General features: G+C 50.8%; 1 long non-coding RNA gene across 1 annotated transcript in view; it reads right to left on the bottom strand.

Annotated features, from left to right (window-relative positions):
- LOC122679662 overlaps positions 1-24923 on the bottom strand; it is a 149528-nt gene that overhangs the window by 66611 nt on the left and 57994 nt on the right. Inside the window, exon 2 of the long non-coding RNA XR_006336471.1 lies at positions 9127-9259. This is a non-coding gene — a long non-coding RNA (uncharacterized LOC122679662). The remainder of the gene's footprint in view (positions 1-9126; positions 9260-24923) is intronic.

Below are 24923 nucleotides of genomic sequence, written 5' to 3' on the forward strand. Positions count from 1 at the left end.
TGTTCTGATAAAGCAAACCAGGGCTCCTTAGGGAGGGGCTGATCCTAGACCTGGTGCAGGAAATACACAAAATGAACCTGGAGCATCCTGTAGTGCCAGAAAGTAAGGGAATGCACACAAAAACACAAAAAGCCAAAAACAAATCTGCTTACAATGATGGGGGTATATCAGAAGGACCCAGGAGCTAGCTGAAGAAATTACCAAAGGCCAAAGCTGATAAACATTGAGCAACAACATAAAGTTGTATTGAATTAGAATCCAAAATCTATTAAACAAACAAACAAACAAACCACCAGTCCATATGGATATAAATAAATGGGGAGAAGAGAAAAATCTCCCACGGAGAATTCCAGACAATTTTTGTAAATACTCCACCACTGAGGTGAAGCAAAATGTCCCATTCCAGAGGTGTGACATAATTCTGAGCATGGTGGGAAATTGGAGCGGGGGTGTGTAATTTTATGGTGGAGAAATCTAATGAACAGCACCATAGCCAGGTGATCAAGGTTACTTTACCCCTGTGGTCTTCCTCCCCAAACCCATCATCTCAGACTAATAATGAGAAAACCATAGGACAGATCCTAAGAGAGACAATCTATAAAATACCTGACCTGTACTCCCCAAAACTATCAAGGTCATCAAAAACAAGAAAAGTTTGGAAAAACCTTTTCAAAGCAGGAGCCTATGGAGCCATAATGGGTGTGTGCGTGCTAAGTCGCTTCAGTCACGTTTGACCCCGTGAGACCCTACGGATTGTAACCTGCCGGGCTCCTCCGTCCATGGGATTCTCCAGGCAAGAATACTGGAGTGGGTTGCCATGCCCTCCTCCAGGGGATCTTCCAGACCCAGCGATTGAACCTGCATCTCATATCTCCTGCATTGGCAAGGCGGGTTCTTTACCACTTTCCCAGCACCACCTGGGAAGCCCAAGGAAACAATAACTAAATGTAACATAGGATCCCAGATGGGATGCTGGAATAGAAAAAGGACTTCAGGTAAAAATTAATGAAACCTAAACAAAGGTGTGGTCTGTATAGACTGTCAGTTCAGTTCAGTTCAGTTCAGTCGCTCAGTTGTGTCTGACTCTTTGCGACCCCATGGACTACATCACGCCAGGCCTCCCTGACCATCACCAACTCCCAGAGTTTACTCAAATTCGTGTATAGACTGTAGTTTAAAAAAATTTATCAGTCTTTAAAGGGAACTGGCGTGAAAGTGAAATGTGTAAGCTGGGAGGGACCGACTGGCTAGGGCAACTGTCCAGTCCTCTGCTTTCAATTAATGGTGAGGAAAGTGAAGTTCAAAGACCCAAAGCAAACAGCCAATGAATTCCTCAGCACAGTGCCTGTGGGTGGAGCATCTTCAGTGACTTAGACAAGTCACAGACGATCATGTCATTTGGTCCTCAGAACAGGAAACCAAGGCTCAGAAGCGCCTAAAGCCTTCATCCCAGCCCAGGGCTGGCAAGTGGCAAAGCAGAGAGACCTAGGCTCCCATCTCCTCTACTGTTTTCTATGCAGTGCCCTTCCCCCACCTCCACAACCCACCCCCACCCCACCCCACCATGGCCAGTCACTTTCCCAATTCCCTCCAGCTCCAGCAGGGGTAGGGCTGATACTCAGCGAAGAAGCCAGCTCAGAGAGGGTGACGCTTAGATTGGTTTTCCTTTTTTTCCTCTTATTTCTATTTTCATGAAACTTTTCCTTAACCCAGCATTTTTTTGTAAGTCCCCTTTCTGATTTCCCGGGCTTCCCTGGTGGCTCAGATAGTAGAGTCCACCTGCAATGTGGGAGACCTGAGTTCGATCCCCTGGAGTAGGGCATGGCATCCCACTCCAGTATTCCTGCCTGGAGAATCCCATGTACAGAGGAGCCTGGTGGGCAACAGTTCATGGGGTTGCAAAGAGTCGGACACAACTAAGCGACTAAGCATTTTTCATTTCCCACAGGAATGAAGCCAGGTGTCTCTGCTTTTCAACAGCAGGAAAATGCCCCTCTGAGTCCTTGCGGCCAAACATTGTATGATGCTGGGACAGGTGGATCCCCTTAGTCTTACGGTTGCCACCTTTGGAGAGGAAAAAATATCCACTGGATGCCTTCCATCCAACAATGTTACCCACTTCTTAAAGGTACCCATTACAACTAGCTGCAGAAGAGAGATAAGACTGGGGAGAAAACAGCTAGGGGCCAAAGAATGTGAATTTCCAGCAGACCGGGCAATAATACCAAGAGCAACAACAAGGGCCCAGAGCCGTGGCAGTTCAGGGTTTCTGAAAGCCACCTGCACCCCAGAACCAGTTAGGGAGCTAGACAGTCATGTACCTTGTGGGGCTCTGGCATTCACTCCATTACAAACCAAGGATAAAACCTGCTGGACCTCACTCTGTTCAGTTCCACCGGGTATCCCTAGGTCCCACGGGAGCAGAGAGTGATGGGTGAGTCCTGGAGAAAACCAGGAGCCCAAGCTGGGAGGCCCCTGAGGGAACGGGTGGTATGTGGGGACATGGTCAGAGGCACGGGGAGACACACCGGAATGGGGTTACTGGTGATGTGTAGGACTTGTTATCAGTTTAGCTGACGGTCTTCTCGTTAGTAAAAGCTTCTAAGCATTAGCCTCAAGTTTAAAAAGGAAAAGAGCTTGAGACTGTGCAAAAGCACATAGCCCACGCATGCTGATGTGTGCTTCTCATCCGTTCCGTGGGGAGATGCTTTCATCTGCTGTCTTCAGCACATTAGTTAATCCCCATTTCCTTGTACGCTCTGAAGAGCAGATGAGATAATACATGTAAAGTGCTGGGAACACTGTGAATAATAATACATTTGAGCTATTATTATTTTTTACTATTATTGCTGGTAGTATTAGTAGCAGTACCTTCATCATACTATATACACTACTCTCACTCCTGTAAAGACAGGACCTTATTAGTGGTGCCTAATAGGAGCTGTTAGAATAACTACTACTTAGCTCTTCAGAGGCAAATTAGTTGCATGTACCAATGACTAACGAAATGAACAATCTTCTATGATATGGGGAGAGCACCTTAAAAGGGAGGCAGCCCAGTGGATTGCAAAAAGCAAGACCAGGTGCCCAGAGCTGCCTCTGCGTCCAGGAACCTGGTGCTGTGACCACAGGAGAGTTCAGTGTATTTACCTGATTATGTCTGAGCAAGGAAGAAGGGAGAAAACAAAGACTTCAGCCCAACTCAGGGAAACCTTGAACGTCAGGATACAGACAGAGCAAGCAGGACACGAACTCGGTTTGGGCTCCTAGTTTTAAACACTAGGAGCTGGGAAGGTTCAAAGGCAACAGCCTCATCTCAACACCAGAGACTGTGGAGTCAAGGCAATCAAACCAGCTTGCAGCCTATGACCCGAGACATGTATCCACCTCATGGCTTGGTCAGCCCAGACTGCCCTAACAAAACACCAGAGGCTTTGTGGCACACACAATAGCTCTGGAGAAGTCCAAGATCAAGGCTCCGGCTGATCTGGTGTCTGGTGAGCACCCTCGCCCTGGCTTGCAAACAGTGGCCTTCAGGCCCTGTCCTCACATGACAGAGAGGGAGAGGAGGTCTTTGGTGTCTCTTTTTACAAAGACACTAATCCTATCAGAACAGGGCCCCACCCTGATGACCTTATTTAACCTTAATTACTCCCTTAATTCCAGTACAGCTGCACTCAAGGCTAGGGCTTCAGTCTATGAATCTGGAGGGCTGGAGGATAACAAATAGTCCACAAGGCTGTGCAAACAGGGGTTTGAATACGCTGTGTCTCCCCAGGACATTTTTTACCTCCTCTGCTGTCTCCCATAGATGAGTGCAAAGTCTGGCTCACAGCAGGAAAGTGGAGGAGGGCAGGAGGGAAGGAGGACGTTGCTACATCATGCCAGTCACCACAGTAGGTAGATTCGCCAAGACAGACACCACCCCAGGCAGAGCACGAACACAGCCCTGTTATCACAGGTCCCTTTCACCAAAAAAAAAGGTCATATATATAGAGAAAGATCCTTTTCTTCAGAAGGAAAAGAGCCGGAAGAAGGGAAAAGGGAGACAGCAGAGAAAAGGAGGGGAGGGGAGGAGAGGAGAGGAAAGAGGATGGAAAGACAGATGGAGCAGTGAGAAGCAGCAAAGAGAAAGCCCAGACATGACTGCAGATTGGGGTGGGAGATGGTGGTGGGAGGCGAGCAGGTTCAGGGGCCTGGATTCAGAAGATCCACGCGCTTCTGTGGGACCCACCACCAACCAGCAGGGCGCTCACAGCAGCACGGCTGCTCTGAGTCTCCAATTCACTCATCTGTGAAATACAGGTGGCTCATCTGCTCAGGCTGTGACCAAGAGATCACAGTCGGGGTGGCTGAAAACAATGGAAATTGATTCCTCACAGTTCTGGAGGCTGGAAGTCCAAGACCAAGGTGCAGCCCGCTCAGTTCCTGGTTGGCGGAAGTCTGTCTTCTGGCTATGTCCGCCTAGCTCGGATAGCAGAGAGAGACAGGACTCTCCCATGCCTCTTCTTATAAGAGCATTAATCTCATTGTAAGGGCTCCACCCTTAGGACCCAGCCACCTCCCCAAAGCCCCACCTCCTGACACCATCACACTGGGGATTAGGGTTTGACATCTGAATTGGACAGGATGGACATGAATGCACGGTCGAGAACAACGGGAATCCATAAAGCCAGCTTCCGTCTCTGCATTTCCTTCAGAGCAAGAATGGTGATTTCTGTCCCTTATTGCAGGCACTCTGCACAGTGGCGCACTGCAGATTCTCAGAGAACAGTTATGGGATCGAAGAAAGAAAGAACTTCTATCAACTGCAAAGTCCTAAGCAAGCGGACCTTAGTTCCCTCCCAGATCCTAGAGCAGACTGGGCAGCCCGTGAAGGAAGAGCACTCTGTGCCTGATATCTGACATTCTAACCCCAACTTGGTGTCCAAAAACACGGGAAATCTAAGAGGACACTCCCCAAGCATGTCACGGTGCCAAAAGCTGCAGCCAAAGAGGGAGCAAGACCCGGGCTTTGTTCTCAAAACACTCATGATCTGGGGAGACGAGCTGATGTTCAAGGAAGTTGGATGCTGCTTCTGGAGACAGAAGGAAACCAAACCCATGGGCGAGATGATAACACCTCCCTGACAGTCTAGGGGTCAAGATCCCACCTTCTAATGCAGGGGGTGAGGGTTTGACCCCTGGTTGGGGAGCTAAGTGGGCTTCCCTGGTGGCTCAGATGGTAAAGAATCTGCCTGTGATATGGGAGACCCAGGTTCGACCCCTTGGTTGGGAAGATCTCCTGGAAAAGGGCATGGCAACCCACTCTGGTATTCTTGCCTGGAGAATTCCGTGAACAGAGGAGCCTGGTGGGCTACAGTCCATGGGGTCACAAACAGCAACCAAGCAACTAACACTTTTTTGGGGAGCTAAGATCTCACATGCCAAAAAACCCAAAATAGAAAACAGAAGCAACACTGTATAACAAATTCGATGAAGACTTTAAAAGTGGTCCACGTTAAAAAAAAAAAAATCTTATAAAAAAAGAACTGAAGGTTCCAAAGGCTGGCCTTTACTCCAATATTAATTATAATAATCATCACTCGTAATGATAATTGTGGTCAGTACTCAGCTTTGCGGCCAGCTGCTGGATAAACCGGAGTGAAACAGACCCAGAAATGCTTTCGTTTTCGGGGGTGGCTTGGACTCGCTGCCTCTGCAAAGCCCATCACAGGCTGAGCCGAGGAAGCTCAGCGTCTGCTGGTGTGACAGATGTTATCAGAAGAAACAAAATTAGGCACATTTTCCCCTAGACTTACGAATCCCTCCTCTGCATTTGCCCTCACGTTTTGACATTAATTGAACTCTGTCTTCACGACTAAAAATAAATACCAGGTCAAATGCAATGAGCCAAAAACCTCACTATGAAACCACAAGAAACAGCAATAGTAAAACGGGCCAGCAGCAGAGGTGTTTTGCGAATCTGTTTCTGTTTCAAGGGGAGAGTTCCGAGTGGGTCAGGAGTTCTTTTGATACCGTGGACACTGAATAAAGGAAGCGATCTTGACACATGTACCCTACGGCTAAAGCCCAGGGCTGGCTGGTGTCCAAGGACAGGCAGGAAGGTGTCCTCGAACGCCCTCTCACCCATGGCCAGAGAGGGCTGGTTTGGGAGGATCCATCAGGAGCCAAGAGATGTTTCCAGAGGGAGGCAGGGGTGGGAGAGGAGTCCAGAAAAGCATGGTCAGAGGGAAAAAGGCAACCCCATGCACAGGCGCGAGGAGGGGCTGGGATGAGACGGAATAATGTGGCTGGGAGCCAAACAGGTTAGGGAGGTGGGGGAGAGGCAGACAGCAAGGACACCTTCTCACTGACCATTTCCTTGGACCGGATTCAGCAGCTGAGGCAGAGGAGCATGGCAAGCTGTAAGGACTTGCCCAGAGTCACAGCGGGGTGGGAGGGGAACTGGGGTAGAATCCGGGTTATTGGTACTTCTGTTCCATGGCAGGAACAGTGCAAGGAGCCCCACGGATGTGGATGCCCGCGCTGGCGTGCAGCCCAGGTAAGCTGACTTCTAGGCAAGGAGGCGGGCAGACGGGCTCCCCGGAGGAGAGCAGCGTCTTCAGAACACCTAGGACCGCAGGCACAAGCACAGAGCTTGGGCTCTTTTCGGAGGTCTGCCCGGGGACGCCTTCAGGACCGCGCGTCTTGAATTCTCTGCAACCACTCCTGCTCTGTCTGCTCCCAGCTGCTGAATTCTAGGGAAATTCCTCTCCCATTACCCCCAGACAAACCTGCCAAGCCGGTTCCTCTGTCAATAGAACAGTTCTTCCAGCTTCCAGATCGTCCGCCCCAGTGCCTGAACTCCCATCGGCCATTCCCCTGGACACGGGAACAGCGCGCCCCTGCCCTGCAGGTGCTACAGGGAGTGGGGAGGATGCTGAGCGAGGCGGCTGCGTGTCCGCGGACACTCCTGCTCCCCGAGCTGACGGCCTGGACCGGGAGCATGGGCTTCTGAAACAAAGCTTCAGGACTGGTCGTGTGCTCGAGGGCCCAGAAGAGGCGTGCAGCACTTTCACAGGAAGGCCTGTGAGCCGTACCTTCCGCCCCGGCCTTCTGACACCAGGATGAGCACTTTGATGATGAAATAAAAGTGAACTGGGGAAGAGCTTCCCTGGTGGTCCAGTGGCTAAGACTCTATGCTCCCAAGTGTAGGGGCCCTGGGTTCGAGCCCTGGTCAGGGAACTATTAATAGATCCCACACGCTGCAACGGAGATCCAATGTGACACAACCAAGACGGCTGCAGCCAGATACAGTTTTAAAAAATGGAATGGGGGAGGTGAGTGCGCCGGGCGGCAGAGCACCTGAAGGGGAAAAGGCTTCTCTAGCGCCCAGCAGCTCAGCTCCAGGTAGCTCTTATTCACATGCATCATCCAAGAGTCTCAAGAGGCAGCAAGCCTCTCAGAATGAACAAGGGCCCCTCCCCAGGCCTCCCAGACATCTGTGAATCTGCAGCGTGTGCATGCTCAGTGGCTCAATCGGGTCTGACTTTTTGAGACTCCATGGATTGTAGCCTGCCAGGCTCCTCTGTCCATGGGATTCTCCAGGCAGGAATACTGGAGTGGGTTGCCATGCCCTCCTCCAGGGGATCTTCCCAACCCAGGGATCGAACCTACATCTCTTGTCTCTCCTGCACTGGCAGGTGGGTTCTTACCACTGCGCCAGGGCAGTGCCTTTGTGCGTCAGGGCTCCCACCTTGACCGAAGGGCAGAGCCTCGTGTTCTTCATCCCTGCTGAGGGTCACAGGCTCCTCGACACCACAGGAGGTCAGAGATCCAAAGGCACTTTGAAGAGACGTGAGATACAGGAGGCAAGATGACAAGAGGAGTCCCTCAGCACGACCCTAACCAGTTCCTCCCCAGTCCACACTTTGTCACCCAGCTCTCCACCCTTGCAGAGCTTTGCCGTGTGTGGGGAGACTCATTTTTCCTTTTTCCATCATGCTATTTATTCCTTACAGTACCTCGTTGAAGAAAAAAATGACAACGGACCTCACACTTCGCTCTAAATCTTGCAAAGCTTTCTCCTTCCAGTTCCCAGTCTGGCTTTTCCTCTCTAAACCCTCCTCCTCAATAATTCATTCATTTGTTCTGTCAGCGTCCACCACGGGAGGCTCAAGCCTGGGGCGTCAGGATGTGTAAGGCAGTTCAAGCTCGCCAGTGACCACAGGGACTCCCAGGGGGACGGGGAAGAATGGGGAAATCACACGGCTTCCTAAAGGCATGCCTTCAACTGCCGGCTCCAGTCCAGTGGAGGGAGAAATCGACTTTGCTCGGGGCAAGGGGCTATGCACGCGCAACCAGCCCTTTCCCAGGCAGACTTGGTGGCAGGTGAAAGGCAGAGAGAGTCACAGACCAAGGACTTGGAAACAGCCTGCTGCCTGGCAGGGCCTTGAAATGGTGTCATTAATGAATTGAAAACAAACCCAAGAAAGAACCTTCTTCCGTTTCGGAGCATTTCCTCCTCCATGAAAGGCAACAGGGTAAACTTTATCTCCCCATATCACTCAGCACCTACATCCTCCCAGGGCACTAATAGGATGCTGATTTTATAAATGAGGAAATCAAGGCTTGGGGAAGCTGAGAAAGGTGAGAAGCAAAACCAGGTAAACAGAGGTTTGCCTGAAGGTGTCAGTTTTAACCTCTTACCCTCGCCCTGTAGGCAGCCTGAGACTTGGAAGCTGGCACAGGCAGTCCGAGGAGGCGGGGACAGGAAGAGATTACATCCGGATACCCAGGAGGATCTACTGACCTGATCACATAATCCCACCAAACCTGCCCAGTCTCTCCCTGCTGCCGGCTCCACGCACCTCAGCAGGATGGCCCGATCATCCTCTCCTTTCACCAGAAGGAAAAGTGTGGGGTATCCACCAGGAGACTGTGAACCCCTCCCTCAGTTGGGGACAGAGGGATTGCCCCCAGGCACGAGGTCCAGGCAAACAAACCCTGAGAACTGGGTCTTGTGTACCAGGGCGGCCTTACAGGAAGCAGTCAGAAACCACCCCCCAACCTGTGTTGCAAGAGATCACCAATTCCAATGGCCATCATTGGTTCCAAAAGGCTCAGGAGGAGAAAATTTCTTACCTTGATTCTTTAAATCCAATGATATTCCAGCTTTAGTTTAGAGAAGAGCAGTTTTCAAGTCCTTTTGGATTATTGAGTGAATATGTACTCTTTCTCAGATTAAAGGCACCAAAATCCCAGGTGTAACAAGATTCTAGAAATAAACAAGAAGAGGGAACTATTAGTGTCAATGCTCACATGAATGAATTTGGTAATGAGACATCTCATTCATTGAAAAAAATAAGAAGTGCATCTTTACTATGTGCTAAATGAGAAGCATCAGAAGAGCAGGCATTTATCGAGTAGCTACTATGTGCCAAGGTGTCCCTGGTGGTTCAGTGGCAAAGAATCTACCTGCCAACGTAGGAGAGGCAGGTTTAGTCCCTGGGTCGGGAAGATCCCCTGGAGGAGGAAATGGCAACCCACTCCAGTATTCTTGCCTGGAGAATCCCATGGACAGAGGAGCCTGGCGAGCTACATGGGGTCACAAAGAGTCAGACATGACGTAGTGATTAAAACAACAACAGTTATGTGCCAAGCACTGTTGGACATTTGAATGCATGAAGCCATTTGATCCTATGACATTGGTCTTGGTAGTGGCAGTTTCAGACATCACGTAAGCACCCAGATCACAGTCAGGTTAGGTTTTCCTGACTTCCAAGCCTCCATCTACTGATTGCAGTCCCATGCCTTCCCCGCTTAAGCTTTTTCATTCATCTGATTCCAGGAATTCTGGGCAGAAGGGAAGGAGAAACATACCCAACAACTTCATTCTGAGAACGGCCAGTCCCTGGAAGCCCAACCCATTCCACGGATGGTGGGGAGTTTGTGAACCACAGAACAACATCAGATTAACTCGGCTGCAGCTTTATCTGCACCCAACACTGTCATGTTGTCACATGTGACCAGTGGACATTGTGCATTGCTCAGGGAACCCAAACTGCAGCCGGGCCAGAGATTCTTATCCTAACTGCTGATGCAGGCGGCTTACAAGAAGAGGCCTAAAGCCTGGGGCAGGGTGAGGGACAACTCACAACCAGGGGCTATCCCTGGTTCACCAGCTCTGGGAGGACCTCCTAAGTTCCCTGGAATCAGGGCTGAATGCCCAGCTGGGGGGAGGCGGGCACCGACACGGACCCTGTCCTCTCCTTCAAGGGGTAGTGTGGCACCCACTGTCACGTTGACAACAGAGTGATCCTTTCCCCTTCCAGACCGCCTTCCTGTCCTGCCCCCACAAAAACTCCCAGCATCCTGGCAGCCAGATCATCAAGGAGATGGGGCTCAATGAGCCCACATTCAGGAGAAAAAAGGCTGACAAGTTCCGAAGGGGAATTCGCCCTGGAGTCTAGAAAGCTGGAGCAGCTCAGGACGCTGCTGTCCCAGCCGAGAGAAGAGGCCAGGCGGCTTGGATGCCCCACCATCAAGTCCCTCTCTCTCTTCTATGAAACCTTGGACCCAGGTTGCCTCTCTGAGGCCCACCGGTTGTCACACGCCTCCTCCGGATGTGTTAGCATCACGGACCAACCTACAACAGCTCTGCAAGCCCCAGAGAGTTCCTGTTTCCTCCCACCGAGTGCCAGTTTAATCCATCTGAGTCCCAGTTCCCAGCAGGAGAGGGTGAATCCCCTGCTCCCTCGGAGAGGCCCCCTTGACTAGCCATGTGCCCAGAAAGAAGCCCTCCTCAGCACATCCACGCTGAGCCGTGGGCAGCCTCCCACGCTGCTCTGGCATTTTGACCAGGAAAGCACTTTGTGCCTCATTGTCAAAGTGCACTCGCTTCATTGCCTACAAAAGGCAGCAGCCCGGCTTCCTGGTTGACTGTGGGCTCTTGTCAGGGTGCCTGGGTTGGCATCTCGCTTCTATGCCTGAAAAAGTCCTATGAGAAGCCTGAGCGAGTGACCAGTTCTCTGCGCCTCCGTTTCTCATCCTCAAGGTTTGTTCTTCGTGTTGAGTGAGAATCTTTGCAGAACTCAGCACTTGACCTGGCACGTTATGCACGCTATGAACCTGAGAAACGTCAGTCATTGTTAGTACTGAACTTAAGCCAATGCCTGGGCCCTAACTTCTCAGTCTCCTCCCAATAAGAGGGGAAAACAAGGTCTCCTCTCTTCCTATCTCACCACCGTGACTTGCTCAGTGCGGGGACTCAGGGAATAAGTGAAGCCAAGGCAAGTCATGCGAAAAGCTGAGGTTTGAGTCAAAGCCACTCCTCTCCAGACCTGGCTGTGAATCTTGGGTCTCAGTTTCTTCATCTGTGAAATGGAACAGATTATGACACTTAGCCCACCTCCCCATTATGCTGCCAGGATTAAACGAGAGTTCATGCAAAGGGGCTCTGGAAAACCACAAGTATTAAGGATGTAATTCATGAAATTCATCATAATGGTGTCATTTACAAGCACACTTGGTAAGGGACCCTTTGCTAAGGAATATTCCCCCAGACCTCACTGAGCACCTACCAGGACCCCAGGAGGTCTGGCCACAGGTACAACCATCATCCCCACTTTACAGATATGGAAACTAAAGCTCAGCTAAGCAGGCTGCCCAACACCAACCAGCAAATCTGCGGCTGAAGAGTCGGTCTGCGTGTTCCCCCCACCCTGTCCTGGAAAGGAACCTGTGGGAACAAGAACATCAGCTCCTACATTAAAAGAACCTCTTTCCGAGGCATCCAGACTGATTAATGTTTTTAATTAATGTTTTAAACCACACACATGGAGCAGTGTTCTGTGGAAATTAAGGAACTAAAATATCTAACTTTGTCCCCAAAAATCAGCCCAGCCAGAGCAGGGTGGGAGGCGGCCTGGGTGGCCGGGGGCCAGACTGGGCGGGTCACAACCTCAGCACCCAGAGCCAGCAGGCAGGGCAGTCACAGAGAGACAAGCCGGGGGAGAGGAGACCGGCCTGGCCCAGGGTGACAGCGTGTGCAGACCACTTCTCCCAGGGATCCGGCAAGCTCAGCAGAAGAGGGGGCGGGGGGCTGGGGTGGGGGAGAGGCCGGGAGCCTGGGCCTGAAGGGTGAGGGGGCTGCTGCTCTAGGACCCTCCTGCCTGACACGCTGTCCGGAGGACAGACATTCACCTGCACTGTGGCTCATGGAGATGCTCTGCGATTGAGCCTGAACCAGGGGACCACGGGCTTCCATGGGGATGCCAACAGTACTTCCCTGATGTCACTCGGGATGGAGGAACATCACTGCTGGGTCCAGCACTGGGCCCTGATGGATGGGGAGCCTGAGTGCCCGTGCCAGGCAGACCCACTACCCCCCAAGGTCCTGAGAAAGCGAGAGACAGATGGGGGCCCAGACCCCAGCCCCTCGAGGGGGACATTCCTTGCTCTGCATCACAGCTCCAGAGTGTCTACTCTTATCCACTGCCTGAGAAAAGGAACCATACCATCATCCTTTCTCCAACGAGAAGGCAAGGGGCACACAGTGTGACAAGCAGCGCTGGATAATTAATCACGAGCTCCGCTGCGAGCAAGGCCACTTTGTCACCGGGCAGCCGGCCCCAATGCCACCTGGAAGCTGCCTGGGCAACAAGGTCACCTGGGCACACTGATGGCAGCCAGGACCAGCCACCCCACAGGCAGAGCCCTGGGCTGCTTGGCAGGAGACAGTAAGCCGGCCATGAAGTGAGCAACTGCATGGGGACTCCTGACCCGGAAACCATCCTTGTAATTTTTCCTGCCGTTCTGAAATCATGCTCGAATCAAAGATGACCAAGAGCTGAGGAGCAGGAAGGCGGGAACAGGCCTAAAGGTCTAGTAGAGACCAACTGTGCAGGCCCAAAACACAAGGTTTTCCCACCAAAACCAGATGTAAAAGTGTTACAATTCACTGTATGGTGGTTTAGTTGCTCAGTCGTGTCCAGTTCTTTGTGATCCCATGGGCTGTAGCCCAGCAGGCTCATCTGTCCATGAGATTCTCCAGGCAAGAACACTGGAGTGGGCTGCCGTTCTCTTCTCCAGGGGGTCTTCCCCAGCTAAGGATCGAACCCACGTCTCCTGCATTGCAGGCAGGCTCTTTACCATCTGAGCCACCAGGGTACTACAAAGGAACCAACACCACTACCGCCAAGAAAAAGAAAGACAGCTGAGTGGCTACTTTTCTTGCCATGCCCCAGGGCCAGGCTTGGAGGGCCCACATCCTTGCCATCCAGCAGCGATTCAGGAGAGGGGCAGGGTGAGGAGGAAGGCAGCGGCAGCAGGGACCAGTGCAGCCAAGGCTGACTTTTGCTATGTGCCAGGCAGCGCTGTGAGAGTGGTCTGCATCTTGAGTCATCTGATCCCCATAAGAACCCTTCAGGCAAATTCTACTGTTATTCCCCTTCCAGGAGCCATGTATGGACGTGAGAACTGGACCATAAAGAAGGCTGAGGGCTAAAGAAGCGATGCTTTCCAACTGTGGTGCTGGGGAAGAATCTTGAGAGTCCCTTGGACAGCAGGGAGATCAAATCAGTCAATCCTAAAGGACATCAGTCCGGAATACTCATTGGAAGGACTGATGCTGAAGCTCCAATAATTTGGCCACTTGATGGCAAGAGCTGACTCACTGGAAAAGACCCTGATGCTGGGCAAGACTGAGGACAGGAGAAGGGGGCGAAAAAGGATGAGATGGTTGGATGGCATTGTTGACTCAATGGACATGAGTTTTAGCAAACCCTGGGTGATAGTGAAGGACTGGGAAGCCTGGTGTGCTGCAGTCCATGGGTTGCAAAGAGTTGGACAGGAGTGAGTGAGAGACTTGAGCAACAAGAACATTCTCCTTCCACACTGTGGGAAAATGAGGCTGGAGGAAGGCTACTGTCCAGGTTTTAATCTGGAGCATGAGTGAGCTGGGAGGAGCCCAGGTTGCATCCATGGGATTTCCACAGGCAGGAGGGAGGCTGGCACTCCAGGCCAAGGAGCAGCCTGCACCAAGTCCATCCTGCCCCTGAAGCCGAGGGACCAGCCCCTCACCACGTGGTTGCAGTCCCAGTGCAGCTACAAGGGGCCTGAGATCCAGGCTGTCTACCCTGTGTTCTCCCACCAGGGCCGCTCTGCACTATATACACTCGATGCCCAACCCCTGTTTGGAGATGTGGTCACAGAAACACATCTTCCTTTTCAAGGAGTTTCAGCAACATCCAGATGATCTCTGGGGGATCCAGCGAACTGGGGACATCAGTGTCATCAGTGAGGAGAAAAAAGGGTCTGGGCACAGGATAGGTAGGGGTCCTAATCGAAAACACTTTTATCCCTTCTGTGTTTTGTCCTGTGAATGACTTATCTCTTCAAAAAGGTTTGCTTGATGTTGTTTTTAATAGACAGGGAGAAAAAGAAATTGACCTAGTTCCGGTGAGAGTCTGCTCTGAGGATCTACCCTTCTGTGCTTGCTTGACAATGCTTTGGCCCCATCCACAGCTGTCACTCACCGACATCCTCCTGTTTTCAGAGGTGCAGGGACCAGAATGATTAAAGACCCAGAAGGAGCAGCAACATCCATTATATCTGAGGATGCTGAGATCTGGTCACCAAGAAACCAGCCCGTAGGTCCCTGGAACTGCAGAGCTGCTGTGAGAGCAAGGTGGGAACATCACCTCAACTAATCCCCCTGAGTTCTCTAACTCCAGGGCCAGGAACCAGGCAGAGCCCTCAGCCAGAGGTGACTCTTAGGTTGCCCATTTTACAGCTCAAGAAACAAAGGCACAGGGTGCTTGAAAACCATGCTCAAGACCTCTGCAAGGCTGGAGAGGCTGGTGGGGAGCACAGAAACAGCTAAGCCCTATGCTTCCCCCAGGAAGGAGAGTGAGAACCCACCCTGTCCCTGTCCCAAGAAGAAAGGAACTGAAGTCAGAGATGCCTGGGTTCCCAGGCAAGCTCCCCCCAAATGGTGCAAAAGTGTAGGGGCAGACAGAATTTGAAAGCACTGCCCATGTGTCAATGGAAGCAGGTATCTGAGAAAATGCTTTGTAAACTGTAAAGTACCGTGCAAATCCTCCCATCAAAACAGAGGGTGTGGTGGCGGCCGGGGGAGGAAGAACCTTCTGGAGGGTCACCCTTTACTGGGCTGCTTTCCCTGGAGCCCTACAGCATTTTACTTCCTAACTCTCCAACCCAAACTCGCTTTTTCATAGCTGCACTTGCATTCAACTTTCTCTCACCACCCCTCCCACCCCAAAGATGTAAAATTATTAAATCAACCCCAAGGTAAATAGTTTTCGATTCTCCAAACGCCCAAAACCTCCCTTCCTGCCACGGTACTTGGGTCTTGTCACCCAGAATATCAAAGCTATCGCTTTCGGTAACAGCCTCTCAGATCACTTGGTGACGATGCGTGCAGATAAAAACAACCTGCTGTGGGCCAGGCTGTGGAGTGCATCTTGGTGCCCCGTGGGGCAGTGAGTGGACTGGGAAGAAATGACCAAATACACCAGCCAGTGCCTTACAGGGAGTCAAACACCTTGCCCCTCTCTCCAAGACCACTAGGTGACCTTGTCAGTCCCTTCCCCACTGGGGGCCTCTTGCAAAGGAAGAGGTTGGACCGCACAACCTCTAGGTTGCTTTCAGATCTAAAATTCACTGATTCCATCTCGCCCTCCTTGCTCAGAGTCTCAACTTCCTGAACTGTAATGACAGCTGATTTACATATAGGAAAAAAAAAAAAGCAACTACCCAGGGCTGTAGTTTTTGGTGACTCACAAAGAAGAAAATATATGTTTCCACTCAGCTTAAAACAGTGGTCCCTCTGCTCTCCAATTACTCAAAAGTCACTGGGCCAATGGGACCCCTGGGGAAGTTCCAGGCTCCTGGGAGATCAAACGTCAGTGGACGCAAGCCGAGCAGGGAATTTCCCACAGCGGACAGGTACCCCGACAGGTGGGCTGGGTGGAGAGTCCCCTCCCTCCCTGAGAAAAACATCCCTTACCCATTCACTCTCCATCTCAAAAAGTCATCTCCTAGGGAGCCAGGGAAACACTGGGTCCAACACTGGGCCAGGGCCCACCTTCCAGGAAGTCACACCCCTAGACTGAATGTCACCTCTTCCAGGAAGCCCAGTTGAACCACCACCCACCCCAAACCCCCTAGATTATAAACTCCAAAAGCACGATAATAGTGCCTGGTATATAACAGATGCTCAAAAATTATTGCTAAAATAGTCAATACTTGCTGGATGTGTTAATCATGCTGTATATAAAGTTCATGTAATTCCAGCCCCCAAAATGCTGAGTGTCAGCAGTGTGCTGGGCCGTTGCTGTGACTGTTGTTCTGTCCATCAGCTGTGTCCGGCTGCTTGTGACCCCATGAACTGTAGCACGCCAGCTCCCCTGTTACTATCTCCCGGAGTTCGCTCAAATTCATATCTATTGAGTCGGTGATGCTATCTAACTATCTCATCTTCTGCCGTCCCCTTCTCCTTTGGCCTTCAATCTTTCCCAGCATCAGGGTCTTTTCTAATGAGCTGGCTCTTCACATCAAGTTGCCAAAGTATTGGAGCTTCAGCTTTAGCCTCAGTTGTTCTAATGAATATTCAGGGTTGATTTCCTTTAGGATTGACTGGTTTGATCTCCTTGCAGTCCAAAGGACTCTCAAGAGTCTTCTCCAGCACCACAGTTCAAAAGCATCAATTCTTCAATACTCAGCCTTCTTTATGGCCCAACTCTCACATCCATACATGACTACTGGAAAAACTATAGCTTTGACTATACGGACCTGCGTCGGCAAAGTGATGTCTTTACTTTTTAATATGCTGTCTAGGTTTGTTATAGCTTTCTTTCCAAGGAGCAAGCATCTTTTACTTTCATGGCTGCAGTCACCATCCACAGTGATTTTGGAGCCCAGGAAAATAATTCTGTCACTGCTGGGTATGAGGAATAAAATGGTGAACAAAGCAGACATCAATCCATCCAGCCATCACCAAAGCAACTTATGAACATGCTGGCAGAAGATGGCCTCAGCTCTTGGCTCTCTTTGGAGACCATCCTGGCTGAAGACACTGCCTTGCTAAGGTGGCACCCCCTTCCAAGGGAGCCCTCAATGACTGACCAATCCTCATCTCGATTCTGGACAATTCTGAAAGGCCATTCTAGCACCAGGGCTCCTAGGGGGTTGACTGGGGTCTTGGTTAGTCATTCTCCCTGCTTAACTTCTCCCTCTGCTCCATCTTGATTTCTTCTCCATCAGTTTCATAGTTGTTGACCCCAAAGGCACCCCGTAGTAAACACCACATCTCAGAGGATGAGAACGTTAGATAGTATCATCAACTCAAAGGACATGAATCTTAGCAAAGTCTGGGAGATAGTGAAGGACAGGGAAGCCTGGCCTGCTGCAGTCCCTGGGGTCACAGAGTAAGACATGATTTAGCAAATGAACAAGAAGAACAACCTTAGCATCTGCTTCCCAGGAAACCCAACTACAGCAAGATGGTTCTCATGAATGATGATCAGGCCCTGTGCCACCAGGATGAAGGCTTCAGGACCAGGCAAGTGAACAGACCATCCCTGATGGGGAACAGCTTCCTTAGAGTGCTTACTGACAAGGATGCCAAGACCAGGCTCAGGGCTAAGCCTGATAGAGGAGAGCTGTGAATTAGCAAACATCTGTAGTTGTTTTAATGTGTGATGAGTCCCAGATCCTTAAGGAAGAGACATACTCTTCATCTATGTTCCCTAGCACCTAAAACAGGAAAAGAGCTCTTCTGACTGATTCAATGATGGTGGAATGGATCAGTGGATATATATTGGGTTGAAGAAGGCAGTCACACTTAAGCAGTTAGACAACAAATGAAAGATAATGACTAGGAATAGGTTAAATTATGTAATCTGTGTAAGCATTTACCATGGTCCTTGAGAAACAGTCACACGATGAAGGCGACAAGTAAGCCACTCACAGAGAACTCCCTAGAGAAGGTGACCTGTGATCAATAGCTTTAAAGAAGTGAGAGATTTAAGAAGGCACATGAAACAAGAGAAATGAGCCGCTAACATCAGCCAACTGGGATCTGACTGCTTGTCAGATACCCAGTACATAACCATTCTCTCACCAGGCTGCTGGGACAGCCCGGGACATAGGGTAGGGGAAGCCTTCCATAACCATAGCATCCACAAGCATGAATATGGGCTGTGACTTCCCAGCACCAGGGCGAGTAACACTGATGGAAGGTCCTGCACCCTGAAGTTTGGAGACTTACTCCTACAGCCCTAGGAAGCCATCAAGGTCATGAAACCGAGGTGATTGCAACCAAAGCTTTAGAACTGATGCTAGATCTCTTAAGTCATCCATCCTTCAGGCTGTAGGCAGTTGCTCAGGATACCTAGTAGTTGGGGACCTGGGAGACGCTGCGTTCTGAGAAAATAGCCTCTGAGGCAGAATCAACACGGGAGAATCCCAGATGCCAGACTCAGTCCTCCTAGGAAATATACAGATCCTGGGGGTCATCTTCACCCAGGCACCCACCTCACCCAGCGAGAGTCCTCCTTTCTGAGGATGATGCTTGGGGAAACAGATCGAAGTGCCAAGGGAAATGGAATAAATGGGAGCCTGGTGTTTGTGTAAACAAGAGGACAATGGGGAAGGGATAAAGTTTACTCGGGAAAATTACGAACTGAGTGATGTCACAGAAGCTATCTGTTATGCAGTACAGTATACTCAAGAAAACACAGATGACTTTGGCCTATGACTCATCACTGAACTGGGAGCTCAAGGTTGGGGCCATCACAGGTGGAAGGCAGAGGAGACATACCTCCAGGGGAATGCTGAGTGCCAGGGTGAAGGTACAGGTCACAGGGAGGCAGTAAAGCTCAAGTTCAGGCAGACGGTCCATCCTGTTCAGTGATCTGGGCTCTACCACTTCCTTCCTGCACAACCTGGGCTAAGAAGAACCCACCTCCCAGGTGGGAGTCGTGCTCCAGAGAAGGACAGGAGGTTTCTTTTCACCCTAAGATGCTCTAAGTCTAAACGGAAATTCCAATTCCCATCCAATTATTCCCCCTAAGTTGAATGCAGGCTCTCCTACCAGTGTAAGCCTTGCTCTTCATTAGGGACAACAAGGCTCTTTAACATCCATCCTGGTGTCTCCCAACTGGCTTCAGCCATCCCAGGGAGGAAGGTTCCAGCTAGGGAGCCAGGCGAGGACGCCAGGCACCAATGACAGACAGGCAGAGCTAAACAGGGCTTGGAGGAGCCTCCCAGCCCCACAGGATGTGGCAAGGTGAAGAAGTAAGAAAATCAGAGAAAGCTATCTAGAAACGCAAACAGCACCACAAATAAAGCGACTTAACAGGAAACAGACTTTTCTTCATTTTTTTTTTTTTTTAAAGCTAGGAAGCCCAAAAATAGTTGAAAGACTATGTTGCAAAGCTTTCCGAAGACAAATCTTGTCTTGCTCCAAAGACAAATCTAGGGGAACAAGTCTGATGTCTGAAGTCATGAAGACTACAGGGGCAAGTTCAGATTGCAAGCAGAACTCCACGACACACGGGAGGAGCAGGGGGTTTCAGCCCAGCGTCCAAACCCAGAAGCCTGTGTGCTGATCAGCAGTTCACACAAAGGCTCGATTTTGAAGCTCACTCATTTTCAGTAAAGACTGAGTTGCAGCTGGCTCAACTTGAAGGCGTTCACATGGAAAGTCATGAATTTGGCTGCATGAGGAGCCAACATCAGCATTCCCCAAGAGAGTTGGTAAACAAGCAGATGAAAAAATAATTGGCCTCATTAAGGATAAAAAAGTATAAATGTAATGAGAGAACTGTTCTCCAATGATTGAATTATAATTTTTTTTCAGCTAATAATACCCAGTGTTGATGAGGCTATGGTGAATCGGCAGGTCCACACATTGATGGGAAGAGTGTCAAAAAACCTTATTTGAGAGTAATTTGGCAGTGTTCATCAAACTCATAAAACGGTGCCTTTGACTCAATAATCCTTCTGCTGAGAATGTGTCCAAAGGATTTTCCAAGAAGAGAAGAGTTATATGCACAAAGCGTCTCAGAGCACCCTTAAGTATTACAGCAAACTCCTAGGAACCTTCATTTTTAACAACACAGCACTGGTTTAGAACATGATGAACTTTTTAAAAAATGATCATTAGTAAGGTGCTTGAACAAAATGCTTAGGATATAATGTCAGATTACAGAATATTCCCTACACCTATGTCTATATCAAGGCACTGTATAGGCACCTATGCTTATATCCCAGGTGGCTCATGGTAAAGAATCCACTTGCAATGCAGGAGATGTGGGTTTGATCCCTGGGTTGGGAAGATCCCCTGGAGAAGGAAATGGCAACCTCAGTATTTTTGCCTGGAAAATCCCATGAACAGAGGAGCCTGGCAGGCTGCAGTCCACGGGGTCCCGAAAAAGTCGAACATGACTTAGCGGCTAAACAACAGATTGTTACTATATGGACAGACATATCAGATGTCTGAAAACAATCTGATTGGTTAAGTGGTTAGTGATTTCCTTTTCTAATACATTTCTGTTATTTGCAATCATAACATTATCTGTGCAACAAATGACAACAATAATGATGATTTTCACTGATAAAACTTCACTAATGTATGGAAAAGGAGTGAGCAGAACTCCAGGGCATTAGAAATAGCACTCAAGGTATGAGAAATGATCAAACCCAGAGGCATCTGAAGATCAACACAAAGAAGCTGTGATCTCTAAGCAGAGCATGGAAAATACAGGCAGCCATGGTGCCACGTATCAGCAACGTCACCTTCCAGCCCCCAGAGAGCATCCGGTGGTATCTGATCATCTGAGCTTTCTGAGAGTCAGTCTTCCTCCTCTCCGCCATGCCCACACACTCAAACAGGAATAGAAACCCCTGGATCTGTGTATATGTAAATATCTACCCTCCTAAAGCATAAAACTCTACTCAGAAACCTAGACATCATTTAAATACTGAATTTCCTCAATGAGGTATTTCTCAAAAAGGCAACCTCAACCAGTTTCTACACATGGTGCTCAAGGTCACATGGAACTTTCATTTTCTATAGGGTCGGACCCAGATGAGATTTCCAGAGTGCAGAGCAATCTCAGTGAACAGCTGTCCCCGCCGATCCCAATCTGGGCAGGGGCAGTCAAGTCAGCGGTCAGCACTGTGAAGTCACAGTTGGACAAGCCCAACTCCAACCCTACTAGTCCTGCACCTTTGGATATGTATTTCACCCTCGTGACCTCAGTTTCTGCATCCATAAAATGGGGATTTTCCAGAACATTCTTCAGACAGGCATGATGAAGACCGAGAGCAGTACACACAGCACAGTGCCTGGTGCCTGCGGGCACTCACTCGCCCCTTGCTTTCACCATCAGTCTTATTCTGGAGTCTCCTGTCTAGCAGATTTGTGGGAGGTCTTCATCAACCACACGCGCCTATGTGGTGAGGGAGGGCACGCTTGTAAGTGACCCCCTGCAGCTCAACCTGGGCTGACATTCGAATTACCTGGTTGCTTCAAAAAGCACAAATGCCCCAGTTCCTTCCGGCACAATTACATCTGATTCCCTGTGGGCAGGGCCCTTGGCACAGCTGTTTTCTAAAGCTGAATCCACCATGCCACTGGCCTGGGGCACATCTAATTTGGGTGGGAGTGACCAGTGATTTCCCTTCCAGATCCCTGAGCCTCAGAAAGCAGGAGGCAGGAGTCTTTCTTCATTGATTCAGGCCATAGTTCAGCAGCTCCTTTCAGAGAATCAAGCACTTTCTGAGTGATGGGCAGATGGCAGGGGTTCCCCTTGCTTTTACTGCCCTCCTGCTCAACCTGGTGATTTCCTGCAAGGCAGTGGGGTGGACCAGCTGAGCGCCCTGCCCCACAGTGACCACTAGGAAGCACCTGACCACTGCAGACAGCGACAGCGACGGGCCGGGAGTGGTTACAAATCCCCCGGCCACCCATGGCCTCCTTCCCCACGTCAGCAGACTCGCGGAGCATCCCTGCTGCAGGGACAGCAGGCAGGCCTCCGGGAGGGGCACTGACTTCAGATGGGGTGAGCCCAGCATCTCTGGAGGAGGCAGGTGTCTTGTGCAGGGGGACCACACCAGACCCCCATCTGAGAAATGGGCACAGCCTTCCCCGCAGGGGGCCTGGGAGAGTGCTCCAGGCCAGGCTCTTGATCAATGTGGTGGGAGCTGCGGTTGGTGTGAAATGCCACTGAAGGGAGATACTGCGACCTTTTCTTCCCGTGTGAAACATGATGTTCCTCCCCCAGCACGCAGGCTTCCAGGCCTTGCAGCCTCCGGCGGCACAATGAGAGATGCCGATGAGTCTGCAAGACGGCCCTGGGACCAGAACGCCTTCCCTCCCTCCCTCCCCAGGGCAGGGAGCCGCACCAGGGCGCGTGGCCTGGCCATGTCTGAAAAAAAGAGACATTTGTAGACCATCTGCCACACTCTGACCTGCCCGGAGGTCTCGCTGCTTGGCTGTTCAAAGGCCAGGAAGCTGCTCTTCCGTCTCCATTCCTAAAGCAGCCTCAACAGACGCTATCTGAGCTTCCATCCAAGAGTCTCTGTTTCCATCACACCGACGACTGGCTAAGAACCTCCTGTGCACTCCCCCCAGTAACGCCCGGAATGCTCAGAGCAGACTTTGGGGGTTGGTGCTATTGTTATTCCCATTTTACAGATGAGGATGGTGAGGCACAGTGGGGCAGCTACTCTGCCCAAGGTCATGCGACAGAGCTGGATCTTGGAGTCTCAGGGGTTCCAGGAGCCAGGCTCTGTTGTGCGACACCACGGAAGCCTGGCTCCACGGCTGCTCCTCCTCTGAGTCTTCCCTTCGGTCGCCTGCATCACCGGGCTCCTGCTGTCTGCCAGCCCGGGGCGGCGGGCCAGAGACTCTCCACAGGTAAAGATACAATCACCCTCTCAAGAGCTCACCTAATCAGATATTCCTAAATCCCTGATAAACAACCCTAGACAGATCAAGTACCCATAAAAACCTCTCTAAGCCGTGAGGACTGGGGCCACCTCCCACAGGGGCTGGGCACAGGGTGAGGGCCATAGGAATGGGCTTCAGGGAGCAGCCTGTGAGTTCCAGACCTGGGTATGAAAGCCATCTGCTTGCATACATGCTATGACCCCAGCTGACCCCTCTCTGGCCCTCCTCTGCAGGGCAGGGCTGATAACAGGACCCCCTTCCAGAGCTGCCGTGAGGAGTCAATGAGAAAGCGTCTGCAGGGTGCTCACTGTCAGCCAGGAGACATGTCTGCAAGACCGAAGCCAGGCTGAGAACCAGAGCCACAGGTGGTCCAACTCAGAGGACTGCTGGGCTTCAAAGTGGGGGTAGGGAGCCTTGAGAGGTCTCAGAAGGTATCTTGGGAGGGGCCTGCCCCTGAGATGGATTCGGAGGTTTCAGGTAGATCAGGGAAGCCAAGGAGGAAGGCATGAATCAGAAGAGACCCAGAGGATGGGGCCACCACCTGGTTGAAGCAAATGATAGGCTGAGATTTGGAGAGTAGGACAAGGAAGAAGAGCTTTGAGCAGATTTCAAGACAGATCCCATGACACTCTAACTGCCCAACAATAATGAGTGAATAAGTGAGGGAATGCCAAATCTAACAGCAGAGGCACGTAGGAAAGTGCACTCACTAACTTACAACTGCAGACTCTAAATGGGGTCTGGGAAAGCCCTCGCCTGGGGACAGGATGGGATTCCCTTCTGTGCTCGGCTCCTAGAGCTCTGTAAGAAGTGACCACAAAGCAGGTGGCTTAAAACAACAAACTCAATTCTCTCACGGTTCCGGAGGGCGGAGGCCCAAAATCAAGGTGTCAGCAGGGCCATGCTCTCTCAGAAGGCACTAGAGCAGCATCCTTGCCAGCCTCTTCCAGCTTCTGGTTTGCTGGCAATTCTTGGTGCTCCTTGGCTGGGAGACACAAGGTCTAATCTGCTTCTGTCCTCACATGGCCTTTGTCCCCATGTGTGTGTGTGTCTGTCTGTCCTTTCTCTTCAAAAGCACCATGGACTGGACTTAGGGCTCACCCTACTCCAACATGACCTCATCTGAACTCAGTGACATCTGCAAAGACCCTACTTCCGAATAAGGTCACATTCACAGATACTGAGGGTTAGGATTTGAAAACGTCTTTACGGGGTACACATCCCACCCACTCTACCCCTTTACCACTTCCTCCCATTCACATCCTCCCCTGGTCTGCTTTCACTAAAACCATCGCCCGGGTTAGCTGTGACCTCCCAGTGTCTTCAGTTAATGGGGACACGCGGAATCCCTAACACGGAATGAATCCTGACCAAGCAAAGATGCACAGTATGTTTGTAAGACCACCGGGGCTGCATGTATCGGCCTGGCGCTCAGCTCTGGAGCACTGAACTGCTGTATTCACAGCAACGCACAAGCGTTTCTGGAGCTAAGCCACTCATGAGACAAAACAGAGAAGAGGGTGAAGGAGTCTTCAGTGAAGACCCCCCCATTCTGTCCCCAGATCCATTTTCCTCTTCCTAATGGTGTTTTTGAAAGGGGGCCACCCCCACCCCACTGTACAATGGGTCGAGAGTTCTGTGCTCAAGAGACACCCAGATCCAGGACCATAGAGGTCTCTGTACCTGTTGGAAAGAAAAGCAGAGCACGGAGCCTGTTCCTTCAGAGGCCAGGCGGGCAGGTATCCCTGGAAAGGTGTATGTGCTCCTGGGCGTCTGCAGGAGGCTCCGCCCGCCTCTGAAAGATCCCCAGCTTCTCCCCAGCTGCCATCTGGAGAACCGTGAAATCCGTGGGTCCAATCAGCCAGGCAGTCCTTCCACAAACGCTTCTCAAGCCCCACTCTCCTGGCTGGGCAGACACGTGAACAGAGGAGAGCACGGAGGCCAAGGGATGGCAGGCCTG

This window comes from Cervus elaphus, chromosome 21 (assembly GCF_910594005.1).
Source record: "Cervus elaphus chromosome 21, mCerEla1.1, whole genome shotgun sequence".
Lineage (NCBI taxonomy): Eukaryota > Metazoa > Chordata > Mammalia > Artiodactyla > Cervidae > Cervus > Cervus elaphus.